At 35.0% G+C, this 23834-nt stretch overlaps 1 protein-coding gene and 1 pseudogene across 7 annotated transcripts in view; both read right to left on the bottom strand.

Annotated features, from left to right (window-relative positions):
• KIAA1328 (KIAA1328 ortholog) overlaps nt 1-23834 on the bottom strand; it is a 338167-nt gene that overhangs the window by 179778 nt on the left and 134555 nt on the right. The window lies entirely within an intron of this gene.
• LOC116528238 lies at nt 9924-17070 on the bottom strand (annotated as a pseudogene).

A 23834-nucleotide genomic window follows, 5' to 3' on the forward strand; every position in this document is an offset into this window, starting at 1 on the left:
GTTAAATCATCAAAATGAAAAAGTAATTATTCATACTTAAGTGTTTGAACGAATGAACCTAAACTACTAATGGGTCATACCAGTTATAGAAAGACCAAAATATTTCCTGAAGGACTGTCTACTAGTCTTCCTTTTAAAGTAATTTTTTCTGGTGGGGAGAAGGGGAGGAGGGAGAAGAGTGGAGGAAGAAGGAGGCAAACCTAATAAGCAAGTAGTTTAATACTAGAAAGTCAAAGTATCAACCAGGAACCTCAGAGTAACTTCCTTCTATTTGAATGTCTCATGATGTCACAGAACAGACAGAAAACCAAATCCAATGTGCATGTCCAAGTTAGAGACATGCAGTGTTCTAATACATCCAAATGTTTAATTCTAGACAAATTTTCTCCTAAAAATTTACCAAGATAATATATGCTATCTTCAGCCTCCTAATATAGTAAAGACAGGATGAAATACATGCTATTTTCTCTCTTGAAATTAGAAAAAGAAAGTACAGCATAATAAGGAAGGTATTTTAGAGACAATTCTTTAATTTTTCTCAATCTGCAAGTGTTAATGCCAGAACTCTAATATAGAAACAAAATACACCCCCTTCCTCCTACTTCTCTCATCCCAATTTATTCACTTCTTGGCAAGGGTTGGTATACTAACTAGAAGCCTTAAACTATGGTAAGATGTTTATTTTTCACATTATCTTCTCAGAGCTTTAAGAAAAAAAAACCTCAAATATTACTGTTTTAAAAATTTAGAGCCCTTTTAACAGATTAAGTAATCAATCAAAACGATCATAAATATTCTCACATACTTCAATAACAGCCAAACAATGGTGATAGAATCATGGCTTTACTCATTATAGCTGTGAGTAATTGACTTTGAACAAGTTACTTAATCTCCCTGACCTCCTTAAAAGAGAATACTGGTGCCTATCTCATGAGGTTAAACTGAGAATTACATGTCTATTTATAAAGAGCTTAAAATAGTATGTGGTATAGAATAAGTGTTGACTATTACTGTACTGATATTATTAAAATAATTATGAGTCTAACAAGGTAGAAAGTGGGAAAAAATGAATTTCAGAGTCAGAGGTTTGAGTGTCCCTAAGAATATCTGTGTATTGCTGGGTAAGTTACTTAACCTTAGCAAAGCTATTTCATCATTTGTGAAAAGGAGATAATACCTACTTTTAACATTTTGAGGACAATAAAATGTTTGTAAAGCAAGTGGCACAGAGAAGTGACCAATAAACAAAAGCAATCATTATTATTGCTGTCAGCCAACTTCTCCCCATACAATAAGGAAGTTCTTAGCAATCATTATTATTGCTGTCAGCCAACTTCTCCCCATACAATAAGGAAGTTCTTCCAATCCCTTGTAGAAGCTGTACATTTTACTTTGAGTTCTACCAGGGAAACTGAAAAAATGCAAATTTAATTTTACTTAAAACCACTAGCGAAAGACTTGCCTATACCCTAGAAAAGGAGGAATAAAAGTATATTTACCTAAAGTTTTTCCAAATCCAATCATCTGACCAAGTACAAGAAATAGTTACCCCGCTAGAGGTTTGAGTAAGAATACATCAAGACAGCAGTTCATTATATATGCAATTTTTAGAGCAGTCATGTCATTTTGTTGTTTACTACTGTGTCAGTAATTCTTTACTAAATTTTTTTCATTTGAAACTTGTAAAAATCAGAGCTTTGATAAAAGTGGTAAATTTCACAGTAAAAGAATGGCAGAAAGGAATGTAAAAAAGTATAGGCATGCAGAAATAAATTGAAAAATTGGAAAAGATATCAAAAAAACTTTGAATGTTAGAAAGTGGGTGAGTGAATTGGTAACTGATTCAGCATGAACAAATCAGAAACCTAATTCACAAGTAGGCTAAATGGTATTGGCTCAGGAATCGGAAACACTGGGTATTACCAAAAAATGTAAGTAGAGGTGAGGCTGAAAAGAGGTGGGATGATTAGAAGTTTATTTAAGAAGGAGATAGTATGTTTTAGAAAGAGGTAAGCTATTAAAAGGTCTTTAAAAGAAATGTAAGTATAAGCTAAAATAAGCAGAATGAGTCAGGAAAACACTCTAGACTATAAAAACTACATGTAGATCAGTTTTTCAGAACTATGGCATTGAACATGTGATGCTAAGAGTAAACCTATGCTCTGCCACTAATTAGCTATGCAAACCACAGTGCTTAAGTTTTTACTTCTGTAAAAGAAGCAGTTGGATGAGATGAGTGGTTCTCAGCTAAGGGTACACATCAGGATCACCAAAGGAGGGAATATGGTCTAAAAACACATGGTTGGAGTCTCGTCCGTTGAGATTATGACTCCTGGTTATGTGTTAGAGAAAAAGTTCCCCTTCCACTGAAGATGATCTAAAAAATTCTTTGAAATTTCAATACTTTATACTTCAAATATCAAAGAAAAATACATATTACATTCATTCAACAGAAACCGTTGTGAGCTTTCCTTCAGACTAGCTTGAAGCACACCAGGGACAGGCACAGGGGAGTAACAGTATGAGATTTATTCCACTTATCAATGTTATTGAATAAACAAATATATCCATGGTATTGTCATAAGTTTAATTTTCTAACTCAACTAGACTCATTTTAATTAAACTACTACAGAGTAGAAATTTTCATGAAATGGAAAATAATTCTATCCTACATGTCCAACTGATACTGCTCAGTTTCTCACAATTGTCATTCTTTCATCATAGAATTGTAGCTTTAGCTTTCCTTTTTTTTACTCTTCTAATTGTAGTACTTAAAGTAACAAATGCACACAATACTAGAAATATAAAGTTATAGAATGAAACAAAATAGAAAATAAAACACCACTAATTGTTACTACCAATCTCACTCCATAGAGATAATTAAACCCTCTTCTCCATTTCTGACTTTAATCATTTTAGTGCTAACCCCCAAAACTTTAAATATGATTAGACTTTTATTTCTTCAATTACAATTACATATTAAGCAAGATCCTATGATTTTCTCCCAATGACAGAATTTGCCTACATCCTTTAAAGTTTTTATAGTTGTCTTTATATCTTTTATACCTTTATATCTTCATATGTCTTTTATATCTGTATAGTTATGTCTTTAGTTCTTAGATAAATTACCTTTCAAACTTTGAATAAATGTAATCTCGACTTGATCCATTACTTTACACTATATTTCTTGAATTTCCATTCTGTACAATAAGAAAATCAGTACATCTCTCCTTCACTATCCAACTTTTATTAGCTATACCATTTTTTTTCCCATCATCAAGGTTTCAGTATTTGCATTCTATCCAGAGATTGGATCTTCTGTGCTCTATTACACAGATATATTCTGAAAAAGTCTACAAACATAAAATATATAAATACTCATCACTACAGAAACAATATGTGATTAAATTCATAGAATGTAAGATGTCAGACTATGGTTATTAAAACAGATACTTGAAAGAATGTTCTAAGTATAGAGGCCGATGGAACTTCCTTTCTATGATTCAACTCCTTAGAATCTGGCCTCATTTTAGATAATACTACATCTTGAACCATGACTTCCCTGTCAGCTTTTCATTTTTACTACTTTTTTTTTTTTTTTTTTGAGATGAAGTCTTGCTTTTGTTACACCATTGTACTCTCCCAGAGTGTGCGATGGTGAAATCTTGGCTCACTGCAACATTTGCCTCCGGGGTTCAAGTGATTCTCCTGCCTTAGCCTCCCAAGTAACTGGGATTACAAGTGCACGCCACCATGCCTGGCTAATTTTTGCATTTTTAGTAGACAGTGTTTCACCATGTTGGCCAGGCTGGTGTCAAACACTCCTGACCTCAGGTGATTTGCCCGCCTCAGCCTCCCAAAGTGCTGGAATTACAGGCATGAGTCACAGCACCTGGCTAATTTCTTTTACCTTTCTTTTTCTTTTTTTTTTTTTTGAGACAGGATCTCACTCTCTCACCCAGGTTGAAGTGCAGTAGCATGATCTCGGCTCACGCAACCTTGGCCTCCTAAGCTCAAGTGATTCTTCAACCTTAGCCTCCCAAGGAGCTGGGACTATAGGTGCACACTACCCCATCCAACTAATTTTTTTGACATTTTTTGTAGAGATGAGGTTTCACCGTGTTGCCCAGGCTAGAATCAAACTCCTGGACTCAAGCGATCAACTTGTGTAGGCCTTCCAAAGTGCTATGGTTATAGGCCTGAGCCACTGAGCCTGGTCTGTTTTTACTAAATTTTAAGTACCTCTTTATTCCAGTTGTCAGGAATACCTGCTAAGCCCTCTGCCAGGAACATTCTTCCTTTGGCTCTTTATAAAGTTAGTTTCTAATATTTGAGGTCTCAGCTCAAATGTTATCTCCTCACAGAATTATAGCTGTTTGATCATATTTGTAAAAATGCCCAATTACATAGTGAATTCCTCTTAAGTAGCTTGTTTCCAAAACTGCATAGCTGTGCTCCAGCAAAATAAAGAATCCATCAAAGGTGAACATACAACATTTAAGATACAGCAGAACTAAACCAAAAGTATAGAATAAAGGCCACATATGGCAAAAAGAAAAAAAAGACATTGGACCTTTGCCTTGCATCAATTCCTAAAATTAACTGCAAGTGAATTAGAAACATACATGTAAAAGATAGAACTATAAAATATTTAGAAGATAATGTACAAGAATATTTTATGCCTTGGAGAAAAGGCGCAAAAAACACAAACCATAAAAGATGGGTAAATTCAATTACCATTAAATTAAGAATTTCATTTATCAAAAGCAGCATAAAGACAGCAAAGAAACTATAAACTGGTCAAAGATGGCTGTAACACACATAACCAACAAAGGATTAACATCCAGATTATATGAAGAACTTCTACAAATCAATATGAAAAGACAAATTACTCAAGGTGGGCAAAAACTTGAAATGACATTTCACAGAAAGGAAAATGATAACATACCTTGAGAAAATGTTCCACTCCACTAATCTAAAAAATTCAAATTAAAATCACCATTAGATGCCATCTGTGACAGTGTTACACTGGTGGCCCCCAAACAACTACAACTCCCAGTAGTCCTTTTTGGCTAAGCTGTCCTCCCCCAGTTTTTTAAAATTGTACTTTAAGTTCCAAGTACATGTGTAGAACGTGCAGGTTTGGTACATAGATATACACATACTATGGTGGTTTGCTGCATCCATCACCATGTAATCTACATTAGGTATTTCTCCTAATGCTATCCCTCCCTAGGCCCCTCCCCCCAACAGTCTTCACTATGTGACATTTCCCTCCCTGTGTCCCTGTGTTCTCATTGTTCAACTCCCACATATGAGTGAACATGCAGTGTTTAGTTTTCTGTTCTTATGTCAGTTTGCTGAGAATGATGATTTCCAGCTCCATCTATATCCTCGCAAAGGACATAAACTCATCCTTTTTTACAGCTGCATAGTATTCCATGGCCTATATGTGCCACATTTTCTTTATCCAGTCTATCATTGATGAGTATATGACTTGGTTGCAAGGCTTTGTTATTGTGAACAGGGCTGTAATAAAGGTATGTGCGCATGTGTCTTTATAACAATTTATAATTCTTTGCACCAGTAATAGGATTGCTGAGTCAAATGGTATTTCTAGTTGTAGATCCTTGAGGAATCTCTGTACTGACTTCCACAATAGTTGACCTAATTTGTACTCCCACCAACAGTGTAAAAGCATTCCTACTTCTCCACATCTTCTCCAACATCTGTTGTCTCCTGACTTTTTAATGACTGCCATTCTAACTGGCGTGACATGGTATCTCAATGTGGCTTTAATTTGCATTTCTCTAATGACCAATCTTTTTCTCATGTTTACTGTCTGTATAAATGTCTCCTTTTGAGAAGGGTCTGTTCATATTCTTTGCCCACTTTTTGATGGTGTTGTGTTTCCTGTAAATTTGTTTAAGTTCTTTGTAGATTTTGGATATTACCCTTTGTCAGACGGGTAGATAGCAAAAATTTTCTCCCATTCTGTAGGTTGCCTGTTCACTCTGATGAGTTTCTTTCGCTGTGCAGAAGCTCTTTAGTTTAATTGGATCTCATTTGTCTATTTTGGCTTTTGTTGCCATTGCTTTTGGTGTTTTAGTCAAGAAGTCTGCCCATGAGGATGTCCTGAATATTATGTAGGTTTTCTTCTAGGGTTTTTTTATGGTTTTAGGTCTTACATTTAAATCTTTAATCCATTTTGAGTTAATTTTTGTATAAGGTGTAAGGAAGGGATCCAGTTTCAGCTTTCTGCATATGGCTAGCCAGTTTTCCCAACACCAGTTATTGACTAGGAAATCCTTTCCCCATTGCTTGTTTTTGTCAGGTTTCTCAAAGATCAGATGGCTGTAGGTGTGTGCTATTATTTCTGAGGCTTCTGTTCTGTTCCATTGGTCTATATCTCTGTTTTGATACCAGTACCATGCTGTTTAGTTACTGTAGCCTTGTAGTATAGTTTGAAGTCAGGTAATGTGATGCCTCCAGCTTTGTTTTTTCGCTTAGAATTGTCTTGGGTATGTGGGCTCTTTTTTGGTTCCATATGAAATTTAAGGTGGTTTTTTTTTGTTTTTGTTTTTCCGGTTCTGTGAAGAAAGTCAATGGTAGCTTGATGCGGGGATAGCACTGAATCTATAGATTTCTTTGGGCCGTATGGGTATTTTCATGATCTTGATTCTTCCTAACCATGAGCATGGAATGTTTTTCCAATTGTTGTGTTCTCTCTTATTTCCTTGGGCAGTGGTTTGTAGTTCTCCTTGAAGAGGTCCTTCACATCCCTTGTAAGTTGTATTTCTAGGTATTTAATTCTCTTTGTAGCAATTGTGAATGGGAATTCACTCATGATTTGGCTCTCTGTTATTGGTGTATAGGAATGTTTGTGATTTTTGCACATTGATTTTGTATCCTGAGACTTTGCTGAAGTTGCTTATCAGATTAAGATTTTAGGCTGAGACAGTGGGGTTTTCTAAATATACAATCATGCCATCTGCAAATAGAGACGATTTGACTTCCTCTTTACCTATTTGAATATCTTTTATTTCTTTCTCTTGACTGATGGCCTGGGCCAGAACTTCTAAAGCTATGTTGAATAGGAGTGGTGAGAGAGGGCATCCTTGTCTTATGCCAGTTTTCAAGGAAATCAAGCTGTCCATTTTAACTCACAGATACATTCCTAGCTCTGGCCCCATCTGTAAAAAGACCTGGCAGGCTCCATTTTTTGCACTCTGGGTAAGAAGTCTAGCTACTTTGTTGAATAAATCATGTGGAGGCGCTACATGAGGAGAGAGGCCCTGAGCCAAGTTAGAGGCCCAGCCATGCTAGAGCCATAGCTAGCATGTCAGCTGCATGTAGCTACCTAAGTATGACCACAGTCACTATCAGCAGAAGAACTATATAACTGAACCTAGCTCAAATTCAAGAATGGTGGTTGTCTAAGATTTGTGGTGGTTTGTTAAGCAGCAATAGATAAGTAAAACAATTTATTTTATTGTTTTCATCTTCACAAATCTGAAAGATGAAAAAACTGCCAAATATCCTGAGGAAAATAAATCTACCCAGTAAAGTCTCAAGGTTTCTGTTTTGTTGTTTTGTTGGCATACAACTACTAGGCATTTGTAGTTAGTTAACAGAATTCATAGTATTTATTATTAATAGAAGTTTTTCGGCACATGAAGAAATTAATGAACAAGGAGAAATTTGAAGACTCAAGTAATAAAAGCCAGAGTCGAAATATTAATTTGCCGAGTATAGTGAAATGATTAAACCACATTAAACCTAACAGAATCTATGCAGCAAGAGAAAATTCAAAACAGATTAAGTGATAAATACAGAACTCAGAATTGTAAGCACACAGCTATAGGACTATGTTTTTCAAATAAAGGTACAAATCAGAATGATTATGGATATTTTTCTTAATCTTTGTTTTCAAAATTTTCTGTAATGTAACTTATGTTTATAATTTAAAACATTTAATTTTTAAAATAAATTAAGGACCAATAAATAGAAGAAGCAAGAATGATGGGCAAAGTGAGCTATTCTCTGGAATATCTAAAAATCACAGTTAACTGTTTATACAAAGAGCTATCTCAATTGAAGGCAAGGCAAAGGCTGGCATTCCCATTACTAATAATATGTTATAAAAGTACAAGTGACTTTTTTCTCAACATGGCACCTATAATTCAAAATGTACCATTTAAAACATTTTTCAAAAAATATTCTGTGTCTGTGCGTTTCCATTTTAGGGAATTTAACAAATAGAAACACAAACATGTTCAAAATTACATGTAGAAGGACGTTCACTGCTGTATTCTCTGTAACAGAAGAAAATTAGAACTTCCCCCTGCCAATATATATATATATATATATATATATGTATATTGGCAAGACTCCATCTCAAAAAAATATATATATATATATAATTTTTTTTTTTTTTTTGAGATGGAGTCTTGTTCTGTTGCCCAGGCTGGAATGCAGTGGTATGATCTCTGCTCACTGCAGCCTCTGCCTCCTGGGTTCAAGCAGTTCACCTGCATCAGCCTCCTGACTATCTGGGATTACAGGCGTGTGCCACCACACTCAGCTAATTTTTGTATTTTAGTAGAGATGGGGTTTCACCATGTTGACCAGGCTGGTTGTGAATTCCTGATCTCAGGTGATCTGCCCACTTGGGCCTGCCAAAGTGCTGGGATTACAAGCATGAGCCACCATGCCCGTCACCAATATATATATATATAAATTGATTAAATTTTAGCATACGAATACGTCATATTTTATTTAATCAATTTATATATAATATACATATATATTATATATAATATAAAATACATAAATTATATGATATATAATACATATGATATACATTATATATTATATATTTATGTATTTTACATGTTTATATTATGTATATTATATAATATATATTATATATTATGTATATTATGTATTATATATTTAGGTATTATGTAATAGGTAAAATATATTTAGTCAATTCAATATATAGGCATATATATTTAAATATATTTAAATTTATATATTTTAATATATATAATATATATTTAATATATTTATACATAAAAATGTATATTTAATATACTTGTTTGTATATATAAATTATATATTTAATATGTTTATATATATAATATGTATAATACATAAATTGACTAAATAAAATATATACTACATACACTAAAACACTGGCCATTAAAGAGAATGCCATTAATATATTATACATGTACTCCTTAGGAAAGTAAATGATACATTTTATTAAGTAAGAAAATAAAGTTGTAAAAATTATATGTATAGGATTAGCCCATTTTTCTTAAAGTATTGGACACTGCATGGAAAAAAATATAGAATAAACAATGTTAACAGTAGTTATTGCTGAAGGAGAATACAGAAGACTTAGAATTAATGCACCATATATTTTTGAATTCCTTCCTAAGACCAGAATGTATTAATTTAACAATAATGATGAAACAAACTGTCTTTAAAAAGTAATATACTAACAACAAATCATCTTAAAAAAAAAAATCCTTTGTCTTCCTTGGCTCTTGGTCAAGATGTCTGAAATTTCCCCAGCTACTTCTGGATATCCTGGGGCTGAGGTTCTCTTCTTAATGATTTAAAGAAACCAAAAACCTATGTTGGATGGGAATAAAAGTAGAAGAATTTTTTTAAAAAATTGGAGTTGGAGCTTCTCTTAGTTCCTCTACATTTACCAATGTTCTCTCCTAACACACTGTCCTACCCAAGAGCAAACGCTAGTCCAGACAGACCACAGCTCTAAGTTTACACAGGAATTCTGATGAATCCAAATAACAGCTTAACATAGCAATCCACTTTATAAAATGTCTTTTCTCTTGTGCTTTTAAAGCAAATGAACACTGATGGCTAAAAATTTTATTCTTAGAAGATTTTTTAAAACTTTTTTTTTTTTTTTTTTTTGAAACCTCTTTTTTATTCTCAAAGCACCCAATTCTGGTGAATAGATTACCCCGGGACTGAGGGAAATTAAAAACAGATATGATAATCTCTTAGTTGACAAAAGTATTCAGGCTAAATGTCATAGGCATAAAAGATGAATAACTCAAAGACATTCCCAAATAGACAATATTTTTGGTTTTCACCAGAATCTACGCAATATAGGTAAAATCAATTACAGTAATAGCATGATAATAATGAAATGAAGTGTTATACAGCATTTACTGCATGCTAGGTACTGTTCTTTTTATATTTATTAACTCATTCAATTCTAACTTATAAAGTTAGGTATATTCATCACATTTTCCTCATTTGCAGATGAGGAAATTGACACTCGGCAGTGTTAACTAACTTGACCAAGGTAATAGTAGGCAGTAGAAATTATATGTATAGGATTAAATATGTATAGGTAACAGTAAGTTGTAAAAATTATATGTATAGGATTAAACTATTTTTCTTACTGATACAAAGAGCTTACTGATAGAAACCCAAGCATTTTGGCTCCAAAGTCCATGCTCTTAACTGGCATTCTGAAGGAATCCTTGAGAAATGAGCAGAAAAACATCTTGTTCACTAAATAGCAAGCCCTAGAGCAAGACAATAATTAAAAATCCATACTCCCAAGTATGGCTTAAGGAAGTAGAATAATGCAGCTTGCCAAGTGGTCACTTATAAAATCTTCCACATACACAAAATGGTTTGTAAATAACCATGAATTGTATCTTAGAATATAGCCGGATGTCTAACGTCTCCAAGTTATGGTGACAGTTGTCTATGTATTGATCCGGATAGTGGTAATTTATTGCAGAGTAAATCAATGAAGTTTGTACAGTATCTACCTGTAGCCTGTTAATAGGCATGTTAAAAATACATGAAACATGGAAATTTCAGGTTTTATACCTGCTGCTTCAATCTATATACATTTATATAAAGATGTCTCATCTAAAAACATTTAAAAGTCAAGTTATCTGAGAAAAATTCATATAAAAATTATTTTCAGAAACTGGTGTTTAACCTAATGTCATTAGAGGCGATTGCTCATCTATGTGAACGTCATTCCAGTTTCTGCGGGTTTCAAAACACAGAGTGGCATTTAAAGCCTGTGTGTCATTAAAAATAAAATGGGAACATTTCCACTTTGTCAGGAATGTACAGTTTGTTAGGATAATGGTTATACTAACTGCTCACAAGTTTCTTTTGTAAGTATTAAATATATCATGCACTGTAAAATATATTTTAGAGAAAAGAGCTGAAATGCTCTGATCACAATAAGGCCAGGCAGGTGGAACTCTTAAAGGAAAATTAGGTAGTTTTTTTTTTTTTTTTTTTTTTCAGCATTAATGAGATATAATTGATATGCAATCACCTGCACATAATTAAAGTGTACTGGTGGGTAAGCTTTTTGGCATATGTATCTAACCAGGAACCATCACCACAGTCAAGACCAAGAACATATCCACCACCTTTAAAAGTCTCCTTGTGTCCCTCTGTAATCTTTTCACCTTCTCCACTACTCCTGAATCTGTCCAACCATGGAAGCACTAATCTACTTTCTAGCATTGGAGATTGCTTTCTCTAGAGATTTATATTAATGGAATTACACAGGATATAGTTTTCTAAGCCTAAATTTTTAAATTCAGTTAAATTTCTTTGACATTCATTCATGTTACTGTATGTATCAGTAGTTGCTTTTCATTGCTGAGCAGTTTTCCATTATATAGATATACCACAATTTATCAGTTCACTTGATGAACAATAATTTACTGCAGAGTAGTTTGGGTTAAGTTTGAGGGTATATAAAAAAAAGCTGCTGTGAATACTAGTGTGTAACTATATGCTTTCACTTCTCAGTAAATACCTAGTATAATGCTTGGATTATATGTTAGATGGATATTTTGCACTTTCTTAAAAATTTTTTACAGGGTGGTTGTGCAATTTTACCTGCCTCTCAGCAGTGCGTAAGATTTCCAGTTCCTCCACTTCCTTTGATAGGGGAAGCCTTTTTAATTTTGGTCATTCTAATAGCTATGTAGTAGTATATAATTGTGGTTTTAATATTCATTTTCCTAATAACTAATGTTGAGGATCTTTACATGTGCTTTTCTCAATTGGTTCTTTTCTGGATTGTCCTTCTGTTTGTTGTATCTAATAATTTATGACTAATCTACAGCTGCAAAGATTTTGTCCTGTTTTCTTTGGAGGGCTTAATAGTTTTAAGTTTCATACTTAGGTCTATGATCCCTTATGAGTTCATTTTTTATCAGGGTATATTAATCCACAGTAATTTCTTTTTGCATATGCACTTGAAATTGTGACATAACCATAAGGATATGGACTTGTTCTCCATTGAACGTTATTTGCATCTTTGCCAAAAAATCAGTTAGGCATATTTCTTTGGGTCCATCTTTGTATTCTCTACTCTGTTTTACTGAGTTGTCTATCTTTATACCTATCCAATACTGTAGGTTTATAAGACTGATAAGTAATGTTAGCCCTCTGAATTTGTTCTTTTTCAACATTGTTTTGGGTTTTCTAGCATCTTTACGTTTCCATATAAATTTTAGAAGAATCAATTTGTCAATTTCTCCAAAAAAAAAAAAAAAAAAACCAAAAAAACAAAAAATGCTGTCCAAGAATGTGACTGGAACTGCACTAAATCTTTATTTTTTGAGACAGGGTCTATCCCTGTTGCACAGGTTGGAGTGCAGTGGCGCGATCCTGGCTCACTGTAGCCTTGAGCTCCTGGGCTCAAGCAGTCCTCCTGCCTCAGCCTCCCAGGTACCTAGTATTACAGGCCACCATGACTCACTAATTTAAAAAAAGTTTTTGGAGAGAAAGAGTCTTACTGTGTTGCTATAACTGGTCTTGAACCCTGCCCTCAAGCAATCCTCCTGACTTGGCCTCCCCAACCCAAATCCTTAAATTTTTGGTGTGAGCCACTGTGCCCCTCATTGAACATTTAGATTACTTTGCAGAGAAACAACATCTTAACAGTATCTTGTGTCCTAATCTCATGAACACAAGATATGGCTTCATTTATTTAGGTGTTTCTTAACTTCACATAGCAATATTTTGTAGTTTTCAAGTGTCTGGGTCTTTGACATTGCCACATTTATTTTTATGTATTTCATATACATATAAATGTTTTGTAAATAGTATTGTTTTTAATTTTTGATTTATACTTGTTGATAGCCAGGGCACAGAAATACTACTGATTTTAATCCATTGATGTTGTAGCCCATAACTTTGTGAAATTCACTTATTAGTTCTAGTAACATTTTTTTGTAGATTTCATTGCTTCTCTATGTAGATGATCATGCTATTTATAAATAAGGAATATTTTACCATTTCCTTCTCAAATTGAATGTCTATTATTTCTTTCTTTTTATTACATGGCCTGAAACCTCCAGTACAATGTTGAATAGATATGGTAAGGCTGAAATATCCTTGTTTTGTTCCTGATCACTGAGGGAAAGCATTCAGTCTTTCATCATTAAGTATGATGCTACTAATAGACATAGAATTTTTATAGAAGTGCTTTATCAGGTTGAAAAAGTACCCTCACATTTCTAGTTTGCCAAGGGTTTTTTTTTTTTTTTTTTATCAGTAATAGATGTTAGAGTTCATATAAAAAAAATGTGCACCTTTGAGATGAACATATGGTTATTTTTTAGGTTATTAACGTGCTGAATTGTGTTAATTGGTTTCCAAATACTAAAACCTATATTCCTGTAATATATGTCACTAAGTAAGGAAATATTGTTTCTATAATATTGTTCCATTTGATTTGCTAAAAAGTTTGTTTAGAATTTTTGCATATAGATTCATGAGGGATATCAATTTCTTTTCTCTTTGGTTTTTATATCAGGGTATTACTGGCATCATGCAATGAATTGGTAAGTATTTCCTCTTCTATAATTTTCTGGAAGACTTTATGTGGAAAATACAGTATTTCTTCCTTAAATGTTTGGTAGAATTTACAAGTGATGCCTCTGGGCTTTGAGTTTTCTTTTATGTAAGAAAGCTTTTTAACTACAAATTCAATTTTCTTTTTAAATAGAAAATGCATTTTTATTCCATATCTTAAAAACACAGACTTCCTAGCAACTTGTATATTCTATTATAATAATAAATTGATACTCTGAGCCAAGAAAACAGTATCACCAAAAGTTCATTTGTACCCTTTGTTTAGGGGTATTTCACATTTATGCATAATTTTGATTTTATAAAAGATGATTGTTACAATTAGGTATACAACCACTTATGCCTAAGTTCTGTCTCTTAAAATATGTTCTTTTAGAGAATCCATTTAACCATCTTATTCTTTTCTTCAATTTTTTCCAAACAGTGGTAGAAGTACTATTTGATGAACAGAATAAAGAAATTTGTTTTTGACCACACTCAGATCATACTGCTATCTACAATACAGTCTTGACTACAAGGGAGCCCAACTCTAACTTGTTAAGTGAGCCTGGTTTAGAAAGTAAAAATGAGGTGGTAAATGACAGTGTTAGTTGTTATCAAAAATTAACAACTTTACGTATTTTTGTTTTGGGTTTTTGTGGTTTAGGTGCACCCAAAATTTCCTCATAATCTGCACTCATTCCCTTTGCCCAGCAATCAACTGTGACCATTCAATCTGAATTCTGACTTCCCAGGCAATCTTTCTTTAAATGTTCCACAGAGCCACAAAGTTTGCAACCACCACCATCAGCATAGAGTCCTTTGGGATTATCAGGACAAGCTCCAGACAGGGGCCCCATTTCTCCACAAACAAAACATTTTGCTAAAGGAAATTCACCAAGAGCCGGGTCTACTTTAGCCTTACACTTGGTTATTCAGTGCTCTGTGGATCCACACCTGTAACCGACTCCAGTGACTATATCTTGATTTTCAAGGGCGCAGGACAATCTGCAATTCCATGACCAGGTTTTCTACAATAGAAACACCATTGCATTTTTCTTTGCCACTTGTCTTTTTAATCTTCTTCCTTCCCATCGACTGTCTTTCTTTAAAGCAACTGCAGTTTCTTCCCTTACTTCCTATCTGTTGCTATAATTTGCCCATTGTGAACCATCTGTGAATTCTGTCTTAGGTATTCCATGAATCCATTCACATCTTGATTTAAGTACTCTTTTTTCTTTTTATTCTTTTTATGTTTTGATTGGGGTGCATCATTTTTAAGGGATAGGCTAATGGCTTCAAGTTGTTCATGCTTTGGTAGGTTTTGGCTTGTTTCCCTCAAAGGATCCCTTCTTCATGTCCTCCCATGATGTTGCAGACAAGGGTCTTTTGTTATACTTGGTATTAACTCGCACCCACCTGGTCATAATTTCACCAGAGGTACCTCACTGCGCTGTCACGCAGCTTCTTACCGTGCACGAATCCCCCAGAGCCACAAATTCCATTTTCTTAACAGATATAAGCTATTTAGGTTATCCCTTTTTTTCCTCTTAAGTAGTCTCATAATGGCAATTATATCAAATTGGTTGATAGTAATTTTTAAGTGTTCTATGTCCTTAGTAGATTTTCCTTGTTCTATTAACCATTGAGAATGTGCTAATGAAATCAAGTATAATTGTGGATTGGTTGGCTTCTCCTTGAAGTTATATCTGTTTTTGCTTGATATATTTTACCACTGTCTTTTAAGTATATAAAAAACAGAGTTAACACTGTTTAGCAGTGTCTTGTCCTCATTATAAAATTATCTCCCTATTCCCAGTAATATTCCTTGTTCCACAATCTATTTTATGTTCATATAGTTACTCCAGCTTCCTTTTGGTTACTATTAGCAGAGTACGAAAGTTTATTTCTTTAAATTTCATGTAGTTTTCTTGCAAGCAGTTTATATTTGTATCTTGCTTTTTCTTCCCCCCTAAATACAATTTGAGAGTCTCTCCTTTTTAATCAGGGTGGCTTATACCACTGACAAATAATGTGATTATTTATATATTAAGTTGAAATCTATTATTTGATTTCTATTTGTCCCATCTGTTGCTTGCTCTTTCTCCTGTTCTGCCTCTTAATTTAAAAAAAAACCAACATCATCTCCTTTGTTCATCTATTTGGTATAATCTTGTTATTTTAGTGGTTGCTATTGTATAGCTTTAGCTTATAACATCCTATCTTGAACTGATACTACATTACTTCATATATAGGATAAAAATCATACAACAAAATACTTTCATTTTTCCCTTAATGCAGTATTAGTCATATATTTTACTTATGTACGTGTTAAAACCCCTAAAGCGAATGTCATTATTTCCTTTAAACAGACAATTATGTTTAAAATTACTTACATGCTAAAAAATAATATATATTTATCCATTAGGTTATGTTTTGGTGCATGCCATTGGTTTATGCATATTTCCAACTGGTATAATTTTCCTTCTTTATGAAGGATTTCCTTTAACATATCTTATAGTGTGGACTCCTGGTAATGATGTTTTTCTGCCTTTTATTATGTCTGAAAATCTCTACTTTGCTTCCAGCTTTAAAAAATTTTTTTCTCTGGGTATAGAATTCTAGGTTGACAATTTTTTAAAAAGTACTTTATAATGTTGCTCTAATGTGCTCTTGTTTCCACTGTTACCTTCAAGAACCTGCTGTCATATTTATCTTTTTTTTCCATTGTATGCAACATGTATTTTTTTTCTCTGGCTGCTTTTAAGATTTTTTTGTTCATCATTGATTGCAAGCAATTTACTTTTGATGTGCTTTGGTATACATGTGCCTAGGTGCATCTTCTGCATGTGTCTGAGGTTCATTAATCTCAGACACTTAATCCATGGGTTTATAGTTTTCATCATCTTTAGAAAATTTCGGCCATTGTTTCTTCAAAATTTTTCTGCTCACAACTCTCCTCCAGGAACTCCAGTTATATAAATTGGATCACTTAAATTTGTCCCACAACTCAATGATTTTAGTTAAATTACTTTTTTCTGTCTGTCTGCTATCTCTCAAACTCATTTTTCTTCTGCAATGTCTAATCTCTGAGGTGGATCACTTGAGCCCAGGAGTTCAGGACCAGCCTGGGCAACAAAGTAAGACTCAATCTCTACTTAAAAAAATCCAACAATTAGCCAGGTGTCATGTGTGGTGTGCATCAGGAGTCCCAGTTACTTGGAAGGCTAAGGGAGGAGAATCCCTTGAGCCTAGGAGGAAGAGGCTGCACTGAGCCATGTTCACTCTACTGCACTTCAGCCTGAATGACTGAACAAGACCCCATCTCAAAAAACAAAGAGTTCAATTTGTGTCTTTTTGGTATCTCTATGGTACTATTTCTTTATAAACCAATGGGATGTAGGTATAATAATGGTTTAATGATCCTTGGCTGTTAATTTTATCATCTGTGTCAATTTGATTATTCTCCTATATGCGGGCTGCATTTTAGTGCTTCTTTGCATGCCTAGTTTGAATTATTTTCTTGGGTATTGCATATTTTTGTATTTCTATATTCCTGAGGTTTATTCTGTGATAGTTTAGTTACTTGGAAACAGCTTTTTTTTTTTTTTTTTTAGATATTTCTTTTCTGATTTGTTGGATGGGTATGGAGAGGTGCTCAGCCTACAGCTATTTATTTTCCATGACCAAGACAAAAATCTAACTGGAACATTCTACCCAATGTCCCATAATCATGAATTTTTCTCTTGCTGATGGGAACAAACACTATTCCCAGGCATTATTTTACTAACACAAATTCTAAAATAAACTCCATCTCTAAAAGTTCCTATCACTTGCTCCTCACCAATTAAAGTTTCCTTGTGAGTTGGTCTATTTTCATGTTGCTGATAAAGACATACCCAAGACTGGGCAATTCACAAAAGAAAGAGGTTTAATTGGACTCACAGTTCCATGTAGATGGGGAGGTCTCACAAATCATGGTGGAAAGCAAGGGGGAGCAAGTCCCATCTTACATGGATGGTGGCAAGCATAAAAAGCTTGTGCAGGAAAACTCTCCCTTATGATACAGTCAAATATTGTGGGATTTATTCACTACCAGGAGAACAACACAAGAAAGACCAGCCCCCATAATTCAATCATCAGCTACTGGGTACCTCCCATAACACATGGAAATTATGGGAGCTATAAGATGACATTTGGGTGGGAACATAGAACCAAACCATATCAGTTGGAATTAACTCCAGAATAACTGTACTTCTCATTACTTCCTTTCACTTCACTTAGGCCCGTCAAAAAATCACCAGACATTCTAAAGGTATAACAGTGAATCTTCTAGCATATGCCCAATTGTTGTGGAAGCAGCCATCATGCAATCTGCCACTGCTCTCTGGGAGTGTTCAACCAGTAAACTGGGCCTGGAACATTCTCTATACAGAAGCTGAGCTCTTGCATGGCCTCAAACTCTCCTTTCTTATCAAGAAAAACATCATATGGACCCTGACCAGCCCCACCAATGTATCTGTCCCCTGTGAGAAGGGGAACTAGGTCTTCACCTGCAGCATGAGAAGGGTGCATGTAGTCTATTGCCCCATACTGGCTCTAAGAAGGGACTCATTGGCCATGAGAGACCAGCTGTCTTAGTGCATGTATACTGCAGTAACAGAATGTCACAGATTGAATAACTTATTAAAATTTATTTCTTGTAGTTCAGGAGATGGGGAAATCCAAGATCAAGATGCCAGTTTTTGGTGAGGGCTGCTCTCTGCTTCTAAGATAGCACTTTCAATGCTGGCTCCATTGGAGAGGAGGAATGTTGTGTTTTCACATGGCGGAATGCAGAAAAGCAATAAGGGAACCCACTCCTGCAAGTTCTTTTTATAATAGCATTACTCTGTTCATGAGGGTGAGGCCCTCATGACTTAAATATAATACCTCTCATTAGGGCCCATCTCTCAATAATGTTGCATTGGGGATTAAGTTTCCAACACATGAATGCGGGGGAACACAATCAGACAATAGCACTGGTGTACACTATAGATAGTGATCTTGCTGAGTCTCTTCTTTCTGTGAGTAAAGTATTGTTCCAATCAGTGACTTGTGGGTTGAGTCTTCCTTGGTGATTCTGAACCCACAGAAGGCGCAGTGGGCTAAGGTCTATGATCTCTCATTTCTGGTAATGGGCACTGCTATGATTGCTACCAACCTCCATGTAGTGGGAATCCTCACTTGGGATTGATAGCTGGATCTTCCTGCTTGATACCAATATTACATATTGGAGTTCCTATTAACATAATCTCTTATTTCTATACCAGCCTTTATTCTGTTTTTATGGCAGCATCATTTACTTCCTATTCTGTGGACTCCCACAGTTATATCACTTTCATGTCTCTTTCCTATTATCTTCATCGAAATGCTTTTAACTGTGACCCTACCTGCAGAAAAAAGTTCCTTTATTCTTAAATTACTCAGAAGTATGAGTTGACATTGATTTAGACTAGATTTAATGGTTAAATTTACTTCTCAGTCTGCCCATATAATCCTCACAGTTCATATCTATAATAAATATAAATCCTTCTCTGAGGTGTAGAGGTTCAACTTTAAGATTTCTAAGTCTTAGAAGGCACACCAATAGGTATTCATATAATCTTTCTTTTTATTCATTGTATTTTTAAATTTCATTATTTTTAGAGACAGGGTCTCACTCTGTTGCCCAGGCTGGAGTGGTACAATGATACAATCATAGCTCACTGTAGTTTTGAACTCCTAGACTTAACTGATACTCCCACCTCAGCCTCCTGAGTAGCTGGGAATACAGGTGTACACCACAGCTGTTTTTCAAATATTTTTAGAGATGAGGTCTTGTTACGCTGCCCAAGCTGGTCTTGAACTGGCTTCAAGTGATCCACCTGCCTCAGCCTTCCAAAGCGCTGAGAATATACACATGAGCCACCAAGCTCAGTTCACATAATGCTCTTTCAAGGCAATACTAGTCTGCAGCTTTAAAGAAAAAATAAATTTGTCATTAAAACCTCAGATGCAACTACAGGAATACAATCTTGAAGTACTGGGCAAAGCAAATGCCAAAAGAAGAAAATGTAGCAAGGAGAAAGAGGAAAGAAGATTTGGTGCTCTTGTGTATAAGAAATAGAAATGGCCACCTGAGGTGAAGGAATAGGCATACTGTATACCATATTTCTATTAATCTCCTAATGACAATAATGGTCACCAAAAGAAGACAGTAAAAAGACTTGACATAAAGTTAAAAATATGTTAAACATTCCAAGTCTGAATGGTGACTGAGACATTTCTTATGAGCAGAAAAGAGTTACCATAGCTGGTCTGAGCCTTCTACCCTTACAAAATCCTGCTTACAGAGTTGGTCCTTGGCTGGCAATATGAAAAGTGACTTCTGAACTGTTTCCACCATTTCCTAACTGATACTAATATCTTACTATGGCTAACCAGTTTATACAAACAATCTGGTTCATGCTGAACATCTGCTTTTCTCCTGGGCATCTGGAAATTGATACAGGGTAGACAAGAGTGCCTATGTGACCAGTCAGTCCCCAATGGAAACTTGAGGTTGTGAGTCTCTAGTGAGTCTCCCTGGTACATAACATTTCACAGGAGTTGTCACAATTCATTGCTGGAGGAACAAAGCATATACAGTGCGATTCCATTTAGAGATGAGTCTTATAAGATCACATGTGCTTTCTTCCAGACATTACCTTTTCCTTTTATTCCTTTCATAGTAATAAATCTTGGCCAGGTGTGGTGGCTCATGCCTGTAATCCTAACACTTCCGGAGGCTGAGTCAGGCTGATCATTTGAGGCCAGGAGTTGGAGGCCAGCCTGGGCAACATGGTGAAACCCCATCTCTACTAAAATACAAAAATTAGCCAGGCATGGGGACACCCATCTGTAATTCTAGCTACTTGAAAGGCTGAGGCATAAGAATCTCTTGAACCTGGAAGGTGGAGGTTATAGCGAGGTGACACTGCACCACTGCACTCCAGTCTGGGTGACAGAGTGAGACTCTGTCTCATAAATTATAAAATAAAATATAAAATTAAATAATATACAATAAAATAAACCTTGACAGTGAGTAAGGCCATATACGGAGTCTTGTGAGTCTTTCTTGTCAATCACCACACCTGGGATGTGCTGTCTTGATAACTCTGAAACACCTTGTTTCTGGGTTTCATTAATGTGGTCCCTTACTTTAAAAACAAAAAATTGACATTAGGGTGGCACACAGTTCCAGATGGGTGTCCTTCTCTTTGAGATAGTGCTCTGAGTACTCAGGCAAATTATCTGAGAAACGGGGCACCAAGTAAGAGTAGCTGTGAAAGAGTATTGAGAAAAACAGCAGTCACTCAATCTGTCAAGCAGGTAAGAATTCATCAAACATTTATTTCACGCCCAAAGCAGTGCAAAATGCTTAAGGCTACACATGTGTGAGAGCTCTGAACACTGTGTAAAGGTATAACCTGAACAGAGCAATAGACACAATCAACAAAGCATTAACACTTAAAAAGTTACTATCCTGACTCAGTCTGGAAGAAGAACTGATGCTACCAACACAGTTAGCGAGCCAATGAGAATAGGATTACCTCACGATGCCAATGACAGGCCTTTAGGGATACAGAGTGAAAGAATGAAGAACAGTGGACTGAGCCTCAAGTTGCTCCTTTTGCTCATCAGTGCTAAATGGAGCTGTAATTGGGGAGACACATAAGTTACCTTGTGTTTGTACTTATTTCTCACCTATTCTCTTAACATGCTGCTTCCTTAAGTAGTATGTTTCTAACTGAATGATTAAAAATCATGACTATCATGCTTAAAAAAGCTATTAGAGTAACCAGGAAGATATCACACTGTGGAGGGTATTTATCAGAGCTTTCTTTTAATCAATACTTCATATGAAATGAAATAAAATTACTTAGCAAAACTGAAGTACTCATTGATATGGCCTGTGATATTGAGATCACACAAGTCAAATAATAAATTACAAATCCTAAATTAATCTGTTCCACTCTGAGATTTCCTTCTGCTCACCATTCTTTTTTTTTTTTTTTTTTTTTTCTTTTTGAGACGGAGTTTCGCTCTTGTTACCCAGGCTGGAGTGCAATGGCGCAATCTCAGCTCACCGCAACCTCCGTCTCCTGGGTTCAGGCAATTCTCCTGCCTCAGCCTCCTGAGTAGCTGGGATTACAGGCACGCACCACCATGCCCAGCTGACTTTTTGTATTTTTAGTAGAGACGGGGTTTCACCATGTTGACCAGGATGGTCTCGATCTCTTGACCTCGTGATCCACCCGCCTCGGCCTCCCAAAGTGCTGGGATTACAGGCTTGAGCCACCGCGCCCGGCCCCATTCTTAAGATTTAGCATCACAAAGTTAGAGCTGGAAGGAATCTTAGATAACATCAGATCTACTTAGGTATTTGAGAAAAGAAACAATGTACCACTCCTGTGTTATTTAGAATAAAACATATTACATTGTTTTCTCAACCACCCAACTGTCCCTCCTTTCTTTCCTCCTCCTCTCTATCATATCTCTTTAATCAGTATAAATCACTAAAAGAGACATGGATGTACTTTGAGATTTTGGTGGCTACTGTTATAACCTGTAAAAAGCAGGAATGCAATTCTATTTTGTTTTGATATTAAAATTTATATAATGTTTTTTTTTCACAATTATTCAGCAACAAAGTTGTCTACTAATGAAAAGGTAAAAAAATATATATATCACCAGTTCTTTCTGAAAAACACTGATCTCACCTGAGCTAACAAGCCCAGCCAATGATTAGCTTACATCTCCTCAGTCAACCTATTCATTACAGGAACTCATATATTTCTTATATCCAGGCATTAATTGCTGTTCCAGAACTACATTGTCCAATTTTATAGCCACAGGTGTCTATTAAATAAAATTTCAGTTTCTCATTCTCATTAGTCATATAACAAGTGCTCAATAGTCACACATAGTAAGTTGCTATCATGTTGGACAATGCACAGACAGGACAGTTACAACATCACAGAAAGTTCTGTTGAGCAGTACTGCTCTGAGAGAGTTCTTCTTCCAGGGTAGTTTGATTACAATCGACTTCTGTGTCTTTCTCTGTTTTGCTTATATCCCATGGCATGCCTTAATCCAGAGGCTTTCTATAATGGCAAACTGTAAATATCTAAGATAGACATAAAGAGAAATCATAGGTACAAAATTAAACAATAGCATATTTAAAGGAACTGTAGAGGAGGAAAAATAATTTTATCTCTGTCCTTCACAATTCTTAACTCGGAGTCTATGTAACAAAAGACAGACCAACAAGAGAAAAACAAAAAGCTTTAACAATGAAGGGAAGAAATGATTTAGTATTCACTGAATAATAAAAGTTAAAAAATCAGTTGGCAAGAGGGTTTAAAATTTAATTTTGTTAACAGGTAGCTGAAGGAAGTTAACTTATGAGAAGACTTAACTCCACAAGCAGAAACACAGTCAAATATTACATTTTCTGAGGTTCTGTTTACCTGGCAAGGGTGCCTGGCAAATTGCTTTGTCAGCAATACTCGATATATAGGTCAGTATTCCCATCCAAAATGAGGGAAAAGGGTGTTTAGAATTACATAGCTTGTACTTTGGTCTTTGGGTCAATAACTTAGCTTTGAAAGAATTCAATGGATACCAGTGACTGACATCAACATAATATGAAAGGATGACCCAATTCCCTCTCTCTCTTCTGCACTCGAGATTTTTTATCTTGTCATGCATGGTGATACTAACTTTGCAAAATCCAGTACTACTAATCTGGCTATTTATATACCATAATCAATAGGACTGGTTTCAGATCAAGACTTGCTATTCCGTGAGCAAAAATTCACTCATACTTTGTCTAAGACAATCTGTTTCATACTAGATTATACTCCTTATTACATAATACCCTA

The sequence above is a fragment of the Sapajus apella genome, unplaced genomic scaffold, assembly GCF_009761245.1.
Source record: "Sapajus apella isolate SASKATOON/1434 unplaced genomic scaffold, GSC_monkey_1.0 scaffold57, whole genome shotgun sequence".
Taxonomy (NCBI): domain Eukaryota; kingdom Metazoa; phylum Chordata; class Mammalia; order Primates; family Cebidae; genus Sapajus; species Sapajus apella.